At 39.5% G+C, this 12,786-nt stretch overlaps 1 long non-coding RNA gene across 5 annotated transcripts in view; it reads right to left on the bottom strand.

Annotated features, from left to right (window-relative positions):
* LOC131906856 (uncharacterized) overlaps positions 1–12,786 on the bottom strand; it is a 140,278-nt gene that overhangs the window by 92,008 nt on the left and 35,484 nt on the right. The window contains exon 4 of one of the 5 annotated variants that reach the window (XR_009378212.1): positions 1,027–1,201. The exons of 3 other annotated variants lie outside the window; for them this stretch is intronic. This is a non-coding gene — a long non-coding RNA (uncharacterized LOC131906856). Of the gene's footprint in view, positions 1–1,026; positions 1,202–4,747; positions 4,929–12,786 lie in introns of those variants that run through there. One more of the 5 variants, XR_009378209.1, reaches the window with a different exon arrangement.

The following is a 12,786-nucleotide window of genomic DNA, read 5'->3' as shown; positions in this document are numbered from 1 at the left end:
AGCTACAAGGAGTAAGGAGAGAATAAAGCCAGACGTGGCTGAAAAGGTCAGTTCAGCCCGTCACACCAAGGCTGCTGGGTCCAATAAATCCTGAGTGAGAGGAACAGGGTGGGGGAGTCACTTAGCACTTTTGTTTTAAAAACCTTTTTATTCAAAAATAAATTGAAACTGAAAGTTGCAAAAATGATACACTCAATTTCCTTTATTTGGGTTGTATTGATTGCTAGTGTTTTGTCATGCTTTTATATTTTCCTGAACTAACCAAAAACTTACCTAAGTCCTTCTCTTATCACCCCAAAATCTGTTAGCCATGTCAGGTAACACATTCGTGAGCTCTGTGGAATGTACATCTTTGAGAAAGGCATGATTCTGCCTGCATGGAGCAACAGTCTTGTCACATAGCACCTTAATGGCTTTGTATGTTTTGCACAGTGCACTTAAGTCATTCTGGGCCTTTCTTACCTGAGTCCTGATAAAAAAAAAAATTAAAAAAAAAACAAAAAAACGGCTATTTTCCTACTAGACACACCGTGGTGATATTGTGTCCCCCAAAATGTTGTGCACCCTAATAAACTTATTTGGGGTCAGAAAACAGACCAGCCACTGGATAAACATAGAGGCCAGAAAATGGTGGTACACATGCCTTTAATCCTAGCATTCTGGAGGCAGAGATCCATCTGAATCTCTGTGAGTTCTAAGCCACACTGGAAACAGCCAGGCATGGTGACACATGCCTTTAATCCCAGGAAGTGGTGGCAGGAAGCAGAATAGCATATAAGGCGTGAAAACCAGAAACTAGAGCCTGGTTAAACTTTTAGGCTTCTGAGGAGGAGTTCAGCTGAGATCCATTTGGATGAGGACACAGAGGCTTCCAGTTTGAGGAAATGAGATCAGCTGAGGAATTGGCGAGGTGAGGTTAGCTGTGGCTGGTTCTGTTTCTCTGATCTTTCAGCATTCACCCCAATACCTGGCTCCAGGTTTGTTTTTGTTAATAAGACCTTTTCAGATTTGTGCTACAACACAGAGTGATGTCCCAGCATGGGTCTATTTCACAGAGGCTGGTATAGGGAATAGCTCATCCATTGCAGTGGTTTCATTGAGTATAAGATGGTCCACTTTTCCTGCCTGGACTGAGTCTACCAGGTTGATCTCAGTCCTTGGGGGAGGCTTTGCCCTGGAGCAGGTGGGAATGGGGGGTGGGCTGAGGGGAAAGGTGAGGGGGGCGGGAGGGGAGAGAACAAGGGAATCCGTGGCTGATATGTAGAACTGAATTATATTGCAAAATAAAAAAAAAAGGTGGTCCACTTTTGTTGCCTTTACAGCATAGCTTTAGGTTATTGAAAAAAATCTATGCAGATAAGACAACTGACTCTACTTCCATCTAACCCTAGCCTCCCACTATCTTTACCAACCATTAGGTGTTTGGTGTCACTTTGTGAATGACAGGAATATGAGACATTGGTACCATGATGATCTTGTTTACTCTGCATAAACAACAGAGGAAAAGAACTCTCTGTATCCAGCTGGACCAAATCAAAAGAACCATAGAAAACCTTTGCAGCAGCTGCCATGCTAACACTTCTAATCTTGGTGGCCACCAAGTTGATGATTAAAGACCTATCAGACTGCTTGACATCCAGTAATATCCTGTGTGGCCTTGATTTCTCTACCCAACTTCCAACCCATCTTCATGCATTGAATTTACCTGCTTTGTCTCTTTAAAATTCATTTACTTTTCTTTCTTCACAGACTTGAAGTTTTTGTCATACAAGTGTTTTATTTGCTTGGTTAGGATTACCCTGAGATATTTTACATTGTTTGCAGATATTGTGAAGGGTATTGTTTCCATGATTTCTTTTTCAGTCCATTTTTCATTTGTGTATAGAAGAGCTATTGATTGTTTTCAGTTAGTCTTGTATACAGCCACTTCACTGAAGGTATTTATCAGTGGTAGGAGTTCATTTTTGGAGTTTATGGGGTCACTTATGTATACTATCATATCATCTGCAAATTACAATTATTTTGACTTCTTTCCAATTTGTGTCCTCTTGATTTCCTTTAGTTGTCGTATTGCTCTAGCTAGAACTTCAAGTATTGTATTGAATAGATATGAAGAGAGCAGACAGCTTTATCTTGTTCCTGATTTTAGTGGAATTGTTTGAGTTTCTCTCCATTTAATTTGATGTTGGCTATAAGCTTGCTATAAGTTGCTTTTGTTATCTTTAGGTATGTTCCTTGTATCTCTATTCTCTCCAATTTGTTTGTCATGAAGGTGTGTTTAGTTTTGTCAAAGGCTTCCTGGCATCTAATGAGGTAATCATGTGGGTTCTTTTCTTTCAGTTTGTTTATATGGTGGATTGCATTGACTGATTTTCCTATGCTGAATCATACCAGTGTCTCTGGAATGAAGCTTGCTTGATCATGGTGGATGATCTTGTTGATGTGTTCTTAGATTTGATTTTTTGAGTATTGTGTATTTTTGCATCTATGTTCATAAGGGAAAGTGGTCTATGATTCTCTTTGTTGAATCTTTGTGTGGTTTGGGTTTCTGGCTAATTGTGGCCACATAAAATTAATTTGATAATATTCCTTCTGTTTCTATATTGTGGAATAATTTGAGGAGTATTGGCATTAACTCTTCTTTCTAAGTTGGAAGAAGGAAATTAAATTATCAGAAAATGAAAAGATCTCCCCTGCTCATGGATCAGTAGAATTAATATAGTAAAAATGATCATTCAACCAAAGGCAATCTATAGATTTAATGGAACCCTCATCAAAGTTCCAATTCTTTACAGACCTTGGAATTATTCTGTTTCATGTGGAAAAACAAAAAACCCAGGATAGACAAAGCAATCCTGATCAATAAAAGAACTTCCAGAGGTATCATGATCCCTGATTTCAAGCTCTAGTACAGAGCTATGGAAATAAATACTGCATGGGATTGGCATAAAAACAGATATGTGATCAATGGAATGATCAAAGACCCAGACATAAATCCACATACCTATAGACACCTGATTTTGAACAAAGATGTCAAAGTGATACAGAGGAAAAAAGAAAGCATCTTCAACAAATAGTGTTGGTCTAACTGGATGTCTGCATGTAGAGGAATACAAATAGATACATATTTATGACCCTGCAAAACTAAAGTCCTTGTGGATTGAAGACCTCAACATAAAACCAGACACACTGAACCTGATAGAAGAGAAAATGGGGAATAGCCTTGAATGCATTGGCACTGGAGACAACTTCCTAAACAGAACCCTGATAGAGCAGGCACTAAGACTGACATTTATAAATGGGACCTCATGAAACTGAAAAGCCACTGTGAGTCAAAGGACACTGTCAATAAGAAAAAACAGCAGCCTATAGAATGGGAAAAGTTTTTCAACAACTCTACATCTAATAAATTGTTAATATCAAAAACATATATAAATATCTGAAGAAACTAGACACAAACAAACCAAATAATCCAATTTAAAAAAAATAGGGTAAAGATCTAAACAGAGAACTCTCAACAGATGAATCTCAAATGGCTGACAAACACTGAAAGAAATACTCACCACCCTTAGCCATTTGGAAAATGCAAATCAAAATGATTTTAAGATTCCATCTTAGCAACCTGTCAGAATGGCTAAGATCAATAACACAAGTGACAGCTCATGCTGTAGAGGATGTAGAGCAAGAGAAACACTCCTCCATTGTTGGTGGGAGTGCAAACTTGTACAGTCACCAAGGAAATCAATAATGCAGTTCCTCAGAAAATTGGGAATCGATTTACCACAAGACCCAGCTAGACTACTCTTGGGAATATACCTAAAAGATGCTCCATCCTGCCACAAGGACACTTGCTCAACTATGTTCATAGCAACTTTATTCATAATAGCAGGAAACTAAACAACCTACGTGTCCCTCAACCAAAGAATGGATAAAGAAAATGTGGTACATTTACACAATGGTATATTACTCATTTGTTAAAAACAATGACATCATGAAATTTGCAGGCAAATGGATAGAACTAGAAAAAAACATTATGAGCAAGGCAACTCAGACACAAAGAGACAAAAAATGATATATACTCACTTATAAGTGGATATTAGCTGTTAAGTAAAGGGTAATAACACTACAATCCACAGATCCAGAGAGACTAAATAACATGGATGGCCTAAGGAGGGATGCATAGGTCTCCCTGGGAAGGGGAAATAGAACAGATCATGCAGATGTACAGTGGGGGAGGGGGTGGAGAGTTGGGTCAGATGGGAATACAAAGAACCAGGTGGGGGAGGGAGGAATGAAGGGAGAGAGTAAGGGAAGAGATGGTTAGAATTGGGGTGGGGGTCATTTGAGGACCAATATGGAAACCTAATGCAGTGGAAACTTCCTTTAACCTATAAGGGTGACCCTAGGGAGGACTACTAGTAATGGGGGATAAGAAGCCTGAACTAGCCATCTTCTGTAACCAGGCAAGCATGCAGTGGTAGAACTGGGACACCAACCCAGCCACAAAGCCTTCAATCCACAACCTGTCCTGCCTGAAAGACGTGCTGGGGCAATGGTAGTTCGGAGCTTGTGGGAGTGGCCAACCAATCACTGGTCTAACTTGAGACCAGTGCTGCTAGAAGGAGCCCATGCCAGACACTGCTTGAATGGCCAGGAACCAGAAGCTGGATGGCGCAGAGTCCTAGGGTAGAACCAAACACTATTGCCCCGTGAAAAGTCAATGAAATTATTCCTAGTGACATTCCGTAATACTCACAAATCCATACCTACCCCAATCATCATCAGTGAGGCTTCCTCTGGCAGCTGATGGGAACAGATACAGAGACCCACAGCTAACATTGGGCAGAGCTCAAGGAACCCTGCAGACGCCATCTGTTCCCTCTGGCTCTTATAATCTTCTACCTCTTCTTCCTCGAGGATCTCTAAGCCTTGTAGGGAAGAGATTTTTAACTTATTATATTACTACTGGAGTTTACTTTTTCCTTATACTGAGAGTCAGGTGATATCAACTGAACTGGTAAAGAAATGACATGTTACTACATTTTGTTAGTGTCTCAGTGTGGGGAATTGTTAGAGCCGCAAATTTGGACTACTAAATTGAATAAGTACCCACTAGGTTTCTATGACATTATTTTTTCCTTTTACAATAAATTCTTCTATGTAAAAATGCCTTGATTTTCTGCAAATGAGCTGTTCAAAATGAAACCCACCGACCCAACCAGGGAAGTGGGTAGACTAACTGCAGATCTTCACATCTCTCAACTCTCCTCCAAATACAATCTGCTAGCTAAATCCCCAGCTCTGTAACTGATCACCTGCTGCAACCTCCCCTTCCTTGATGCCCCCATCTCCAGGAGATCAAATAGACCTCCTGTAAACTTCCTTCCTTTCACTCATGTCTTTATCTGAGCCCCCCAACACCTGCAGATATTCCCAGAGAACCAAGAGGTCACTCTGACCATGGAACAAGGTAGGCTAACTGCTGATTCTCACTATCCCTCCTCTCCTCCAACTCTAAACCCCAGTATCATCTCTAGCTCTACAGCCTACTACTGGTTGTAGCCACTCCTCACTCTCTGCTTCTGTTCCCAGGAAATTAATCAGACACTGGTGGAACACCCTGTATTCCTTCCTCATGTTGACCCTCTCATATTCCCTTCTAGCCCATCCTCATTCCTAAGTCCCAATACCTAGAAACACATTTTACCTAGAACACCCAGTGGTGGCTACACCTAGGAAGATCCCAGAAGAATTAAATACCAAGCAGCACACAGCTACCACACTTTCCTAAGAACCAGAAAAGGCAGCGGAAACCAAGGAACAAAACATCTACTCAACAAAGACAAAACCAGATATTAGTACTTAGAATTACAATCTTCCCAACCCTAGATGCCTAGATGCCAGTGTAAAAACAAAATAAATAGCAACCTTGACAATAAGTCTCAACTAGAGCACAGCACACTACCACAGCAGGCCCTATGTATTGCAACACAGCTGAAGCATAAGACGAAGATCTGAAAATGACTATTATGAATATGATAGAGGTGTTTAAAAGGGAAATGAATACATCCCTTAAAGGAATCCATGAAAACTCAAACAAAAGTGAAAAGAAATGGAAAGAAAAAGAAAAACAGTTCAAGACTTGAAAGTAGAAATAGAATCAGTAAAGAGAACCCAAACAGAAGAATATCTGAAAATGAAAACTTTAAGAACTCTAATGGGAACCACAGAGGCAAGCCTCAGCAACCAAATACAAGAGATGGAACAGAGAGTCTCAGGTACAGAAAACACAATAAGAGAAGTGGAATCCTCAGTCAAAACATTTTTTTCTTTTTTTATTTAATATTTTTATTTTATAATTAACTTAATTTCACATATCAGCCATGGATTCCCCTGTCTTCCCTCCTCCCACCCCCCAGCCCTCCCCCCTAACCCATCACCGATTCCCACCTCCTCCAAGGCAAGGTATCCCCTGGGGAGTCAGCCCAGCCTGGTAGACTCAGCCAAGGCAGGTCCAGTCTCCTCCTCCCTACATCAAAGCTGAGCAAAGTGTCCCAGTATAGGCCCCAGAATGTCTAGAAAATATATTCACTAAAATAATAGAAGAAAGTTTCTGTAACCTAAAGAAGGAGTACCTATCAAGGTAGAAAAAGCATAGAGAACACCAAATAGTCTAAGCCAGAAATGAAATTCCCCTGGGCACATAGTAATCTAAACACTAAAATACAGCACAAACAAAGAATATTAAAAGCTTCGAGGGAAAAAGACCAAGTCACATATAAATGCAGACCTATTAGAATAATGTTTGAATTCTCAGTAGAGACTCTAAAGACAGAAGAGCCTAGCAGATGTTCTACAGACTCTAAGTGACCACAGATATCAGCTCAGACTATAAGACCCAGAAAAAATTCAAATCACAATAGATGGAGAAAATAAGGCATTCTAAAACCAAATTTAAGCAATATCTATCAACAAATCAAGCTCTACAGAAGGCACCGGAAAGAAAACTCCAGACTAAAGATGTTAGCCTCACCAAGAAAACACAAGTAATAATTCCAAACCAGCAGACCAGCAAATCAAAAGAGGAGACACACACACACACACACACACACACACACACACACACACACACACTACACCCACCACCACCACAACAACAAAATAACAAGAATCAGCAAACACTACCAATTGATATCGCTCATCAATGGTCCTAATTCCCCAGTAAAAGGACACAAGCTAACAGAATGGATGCAAAACCAGGATCCATCTTTTTGCTGCATCCAAGAAACACACCTTAATATCAAGGACAGACATTACCTCAGGGAAAGAAAATGAAAAAAGTTATTACAGCAAAATGGACCTAAGAAGCAAGCTAGCATGTCCATTTTAATATATGAGAAAAATAGACCTCAAAACAAAACTGATTAGAAGAGATAGGGAAGGACACAACATACTCATTCAAGAAAAAAAAAAAACCACCAAGAGTACACTGCAATTCTTAACATCTCTGCAACAAAAATAAGGGTACCTATGTTAATAAAAGAAATACTGCTGTAGCTTAAATCACATATTGACCCTCACACATCAATAGTGGGAAACTTCAAACCCAACTCTTGACAACAGACAGGTCATCCAGACAAAATATAAGCAGAGAAAACCTGGAGATAACTGACATTATAAACCAAATGGACCTAATAGATATTTATAGAACATTTCACCCAAGCAAAAGAATATACCTTCCTCTAAGCACCTCATAGAACCTTATCCAAAATTGACCACATACACTAACACAAAGGAAGTCTCAATAGATACAAGCAAATTGAAATAACAATCTGCATCTTATCTGACCACCAGGGATAAAAGATGGACATCAACAACAGAAATAATAGAGCATTTACAAACTTGTGGAAACTGAACAACTCACTACTGAATGAAAAATTGATTAAAAAAATTGTTTTCTAGAATTAAATGAAAATGAGTACACAACATATCCAATTTATGTGACAGAATGAAGACAGTTCTAAGAGGTGAGTTCGTAGCACTAAGTGGCTACATAAAAAAAATGGAGAAATCTTATACTAGTAACTTAACAGCGTGCCTGAGAGCTCTAGAACCAAAAGAAGAAGAAGAAATCATACTTCAAAGAAGTAAATGAAAAGAAATAAAGTAAGGGTTGAAATTAATAAAATAGAAGCAATCAGAAAAAAATTATACAAAGAATCAATGAAATACAGAATTGGTTCTTTGAGAAAGTGGATAAAATTCACGATGCCTTCCTTTTCTTCTTATAGTACCTGTAAGCAGATTGTCCTGTTCCAATTATTGCTTGACTAGTCTGCTTGTACAATTTCATCCCATTTTTCTTTGCAATAGTAGTACAGGTTCAACCATAAAAAGAATGGGAAGGCATTAAGTTGAATTGACCTGCATTCTTTGTGGTCTCCTTGGGTTCCTCGTTGTATTTCTTTCTTCTTTTTTGGTTGCTTATATGTAAGATGCCTCCCTCTACCCATCCATTTCTATCACCTTCTGCTCCAGTAAACTTTAATTTTGTGAAATAGACATCGAATTTAAGAAACTTTCAAAGATCTCCCCCTTTGCCAAGTTCTGGATCCACCACACCACATGTTCTCTGTGGTGATTTTGACTGTGTGTGTTACACTCTATTTTCAGTCCATCAGCTTATTCTCCTAGACACCTAGACTCTATGAATGAAGACCCACAGGTATCAACAGCTCCAAGGAGGGCTCTGGTGTCATGCCTGTGATTGATCTTATATGAACTCCTTGCTACTTAAAGTGACTTTTGGGAGAACATACAAAGTAATTTAGATATTTATAGGCAAATGCTGTAGGACCAACTAGAAATCCACATAAGAACTATAAGTAGAGTCAATGTTATTTTGTTTGCATTTTCAAAAGATCCTTAATTCCCTGAAGGGAATAAATTGCAAAAGTCAATTAAATTGACAAAATGGTTTCTGAGGTGACATAGTCATCAACCCAAAAGAATGCTATGTTCTGATCAAAGGTATTTTACAGAAAATTGAAGAGAATAAATAGTCAGAAGATAAATTTACAATTGCAAAAGTTTAGTGTGATCAGGCATAAGAACTCCTGTTCCTGAACAAAACCTCAAGCTTATGCTCTCCTCTTGCAGATTTTATAGTATTTTCACAGTATTTGGAATCTGTCTTACTATATATTGTAGCCAAAATAATGCCACACTAGACATATTCTTATCTCCAAATCTAAGGGCCATTGAAAATGCAATTTAAGGATGTAAAAAAGATGATGATCATGGATTATTCAGGTAAGTCTACTATTATCACATAGGATCTCGTGGCCAGAGCAAAACAGAGGAGGAGGCCAGGGAAGCTGGAGAGATGCCAAGAGATATTTGCAGACACTGTGATACTGTCTTTGAACATGAGTCAAGGAATGAGGGTTAATTTCACCTCCCAGAAATCCCAGGAATAATTTGGGACCACCTGTGTCCTGATTCTAGCCAGGTAGGAAAGACTTTTGTTGTTGTTGTTGTTGTTTTGTTTTGTTTTTTACTTACCTCTACAACCGTAAGTCAAATATATACTGTCTTGACGTTAAGTTTATGGTATTCTGTGTAAGCAACAAGAGGACAGCAGTATCAGTGGTATCTCATGTATCCCAGAAACTCCTCACTTTCTCTAGAGCCTTGTGCAGATGTACCTGATAAGAGACCCTTCCCCTAATCATCCTAGATAAACCAATCTTCTTAATCCCTTTGTTTTATTTTCCAAAATTGAAATTTCATTTTGAATTCAACAAGTCTTTATTGATTGAATGATCTTAATCATAGAGTCGAGTACTGAAAGCCCAAACACAGATAAGCTCTCCTGGAAGCTAGACTCCTTGTCTTGCTGAGCATCACGTGGCTATGCTTCAGCATCTCTGAAAATGCCCTCATTTTTTCATTTTAGGGTTTCCCCCTTTACATCTTTCTGTTAGTGGTACAATTTCCTACTCACTAAAATAGAAGTCTCTACTCTTCCTTGTTTTCTTCAATATTGAATTAAACAAATTATTTTGTGTCTGCTACACACATACCTCAGAATTCAACTCATCATTACCAGCTCCCATATCCCTTTGTCCCAGTTCATGATGCTATATTATACCATTCAAATGGCCTGTGTGTCAGTCAGGGCTACTGTTGCTGTTATTAAACATCATGACCAAAAGCAACTTAGGAAGGAAAGATAGGAGTTTATTTTGCTTAAACATCAATATCACAGTTCATCATCAAAGGAAGTCACAGTGGGAGTCTAGAGTCTGAAGACTATTCAGAGCCCATGGAGGAGTGCCATTGACTGGCTAGCTCCTCATGAATTATTCAGTCTGCTTTCTTATTGTACCAAGGACCACCAGCCCAGAGATGGCATTACCCATAGTGGGCTGGCCCCTCCCACATCATTAACTATGAAAATGTCCCACAGACTTCCCTACAGCCCAGTATTATAGAGGCAACTTCTCAACTGAGCTTCCCTCCTCTCAAATGACTGTTGACAGCTTGTATCAAGTTGAAATAAAACTTGCCAGCATCCTGTTTCTTTATTTTCTTCCTTTTCATAAACATAAGGTTCAGATATGGTTTTTTTTCTTTTTCAACAAGAAAAAGACATACTACACAAGATTTGTCATGATCCATTTCTGACTCTCCTTTTCGTATTAATTTCTAATTTCCTAATTCTGTGCTAAACAACACTACACTATAGACATGCTGCCTTGGCCCCCATATCACCAACATACTTGCTACACAAGCTTCTGCACCTTTACAATGCTCATTACTGTTCTGTCTATCCTGGCTCAAATCATAATTCAAATTCCACTTCAGGATCTATCTCCCTTGGGAAACCTTTGCCTGCTTTTGTAATGAGTACAGCATCCTCTTCCCTCTCTAATCACACAATTTTAAGTGTAACTGCAACGAAACTTTTCACACTGTTCTGGGCAGCTTTATTTGCATTCCCACATCCTCTACCATGTTATCAGTGCTGCAAACTTCTCATTACATTTCATCTTTGCACTCTCATGAGCCTGGCAAAGTGCCTGGCCTATATTAGGTTCGAAATAAAAATGTAGCAAATGAATGAAGTCATGCTCACTAAATTATAGCTTTGGAGATAATGACAAAGGACAGCTCTAAAAATGTTTCCTAAAGAGCTTCTGCTGCCGGCTTGTACGCATGCATTCGTTATTATTAAGAGGTATTGTGCAATATGGTTTAAAATATTTTGAAACAATCAGAGTTGGGAAATTGGAGCTAAATATTTCAGAATAATGTAGAACAGTTAATGGTGAAATGCTATGGCCAGATGATAGCCATGGGGCAGTCAGCATGAGATGATGCTGTGGAATCCTGGCTTACTGTGTTTATACCACCTTCTCTCAACCTGCCCTGAGCTCCATTTCACAGAGCTACCCAATTCCATTTTCTACAGGTCAACCTGCATCAGCTGTGTAGTGGGTAGCCATTCCAGCTTTGATCTGGAAGTTCCAACCCCCATTGACACTTAGGCAACTGTCAGGCCTACAAGGCAGGGCCAAGGGAAGCGCCTGGAGACCCGAGATCTGGATCGGCCAGCGCTCTCTCTGTTCTGGGACCCTGGACAGTGGAGGTGGGCCAAGCAGAGCTCCAGAGAACACCACTGGACTGTGATACACCTTCCCCAGACCCCGCGACCAACTATCCCTTAATTTGTAAGTTACGCCATTAAATAAATCTCCTTTTAACTACGTGAAGTGGCCTTAATAATTTCACCAATACAGCTGTACTTTTACTCTGACCCAGCTCTGCTAAGACAACCTTGCTTAGGAATCTAAGAAGCTCTTCAACGTCCAGCACCATGGAAATGTGGGTGACCCCAAGAGTGGGGCAAAGCTGGTTCCGTGCAGGAACTTGGAAACATTGGATTCTGTGTGTTCTCCTGCAGCTGGAAATTCTGAAGGTCATTATGCACATATTCTGAAAGAATCCCAGCATGATCTAGCAACAGCGGGGTGGCCCATAACAGAAGCATAGGTGAAAATGTACTGACTTTACCTCGTGTTCCCTTAGTTGTATTCCCTGAAAACATCTCCCTCCAAATAAACAGTTACATACAAACCCCTGCTTTAGTTTATGTTTTCTATTGAAACTATAAAAGAACTGATTTAAAATAAAAAAGCATTGACCCTGGAAAGCAAGCCCTCAAGATGGAATTCTGGTTATATAAAAGTTAGCTGGCTGCTCACAAACCTTAATGCTCAGGAGCCAACACTAAGCACTCAGATTCTCAAGATGACAAATTGGATGAAGCACATTTGAAAGGTAAATGCAGTGAGTGACAGTAAATCATATGAGGAAAATTTAATTTTAAGGATTGTGGCATTTACTACTTCTTTAAGAGTCTTAGAAAAGAAATTGATAGGTTCAGAGTTAGTCTACCTTCAACTCAAGACATGCTGTGTAGGTCAAAAAAATGTCCATTATGATCTTAAAAGAAACCTTTAACATCTGGAATCCACCCCCCCCCCAAAAAAAATTAGGCTGAAAACCATACCCAGGATTTAATTGGAAAGGTGTCAGAGCAGCAAAGGAGCTGAATAAATCAGCCTTAGCCTGCTGTAAGCTGACAGGCAAGAGCTGGGTTCCTGAGATGAAACTGTGTTCACAATCACCAAGGAACCTGAGATTCGTGAACCCCCAAAATGCCCGGAGCACTTCAGATGTGCAAACCCAACCGCTCTCCATGAATAGCAGAGGAAGTGC

Source organism: Peromyscus eremicus, chromosome 3 (genome assembly GCF_949786415.1).
Source record: "Peromyscus eremicus chromosome 3, PerEre_H2_v1, whole genome shotgun sequence".
Taxonomy (NCBI): domain Eukaryota; kingdom Metazoa; phylum Chordata; class Mammalia; order Rodentia; family Cricetidae; genus Peromyscus; species Peromyscus eremicus.
This window is presented reverse-complemented; position numbering and strand designations above follow the sequence as displayed.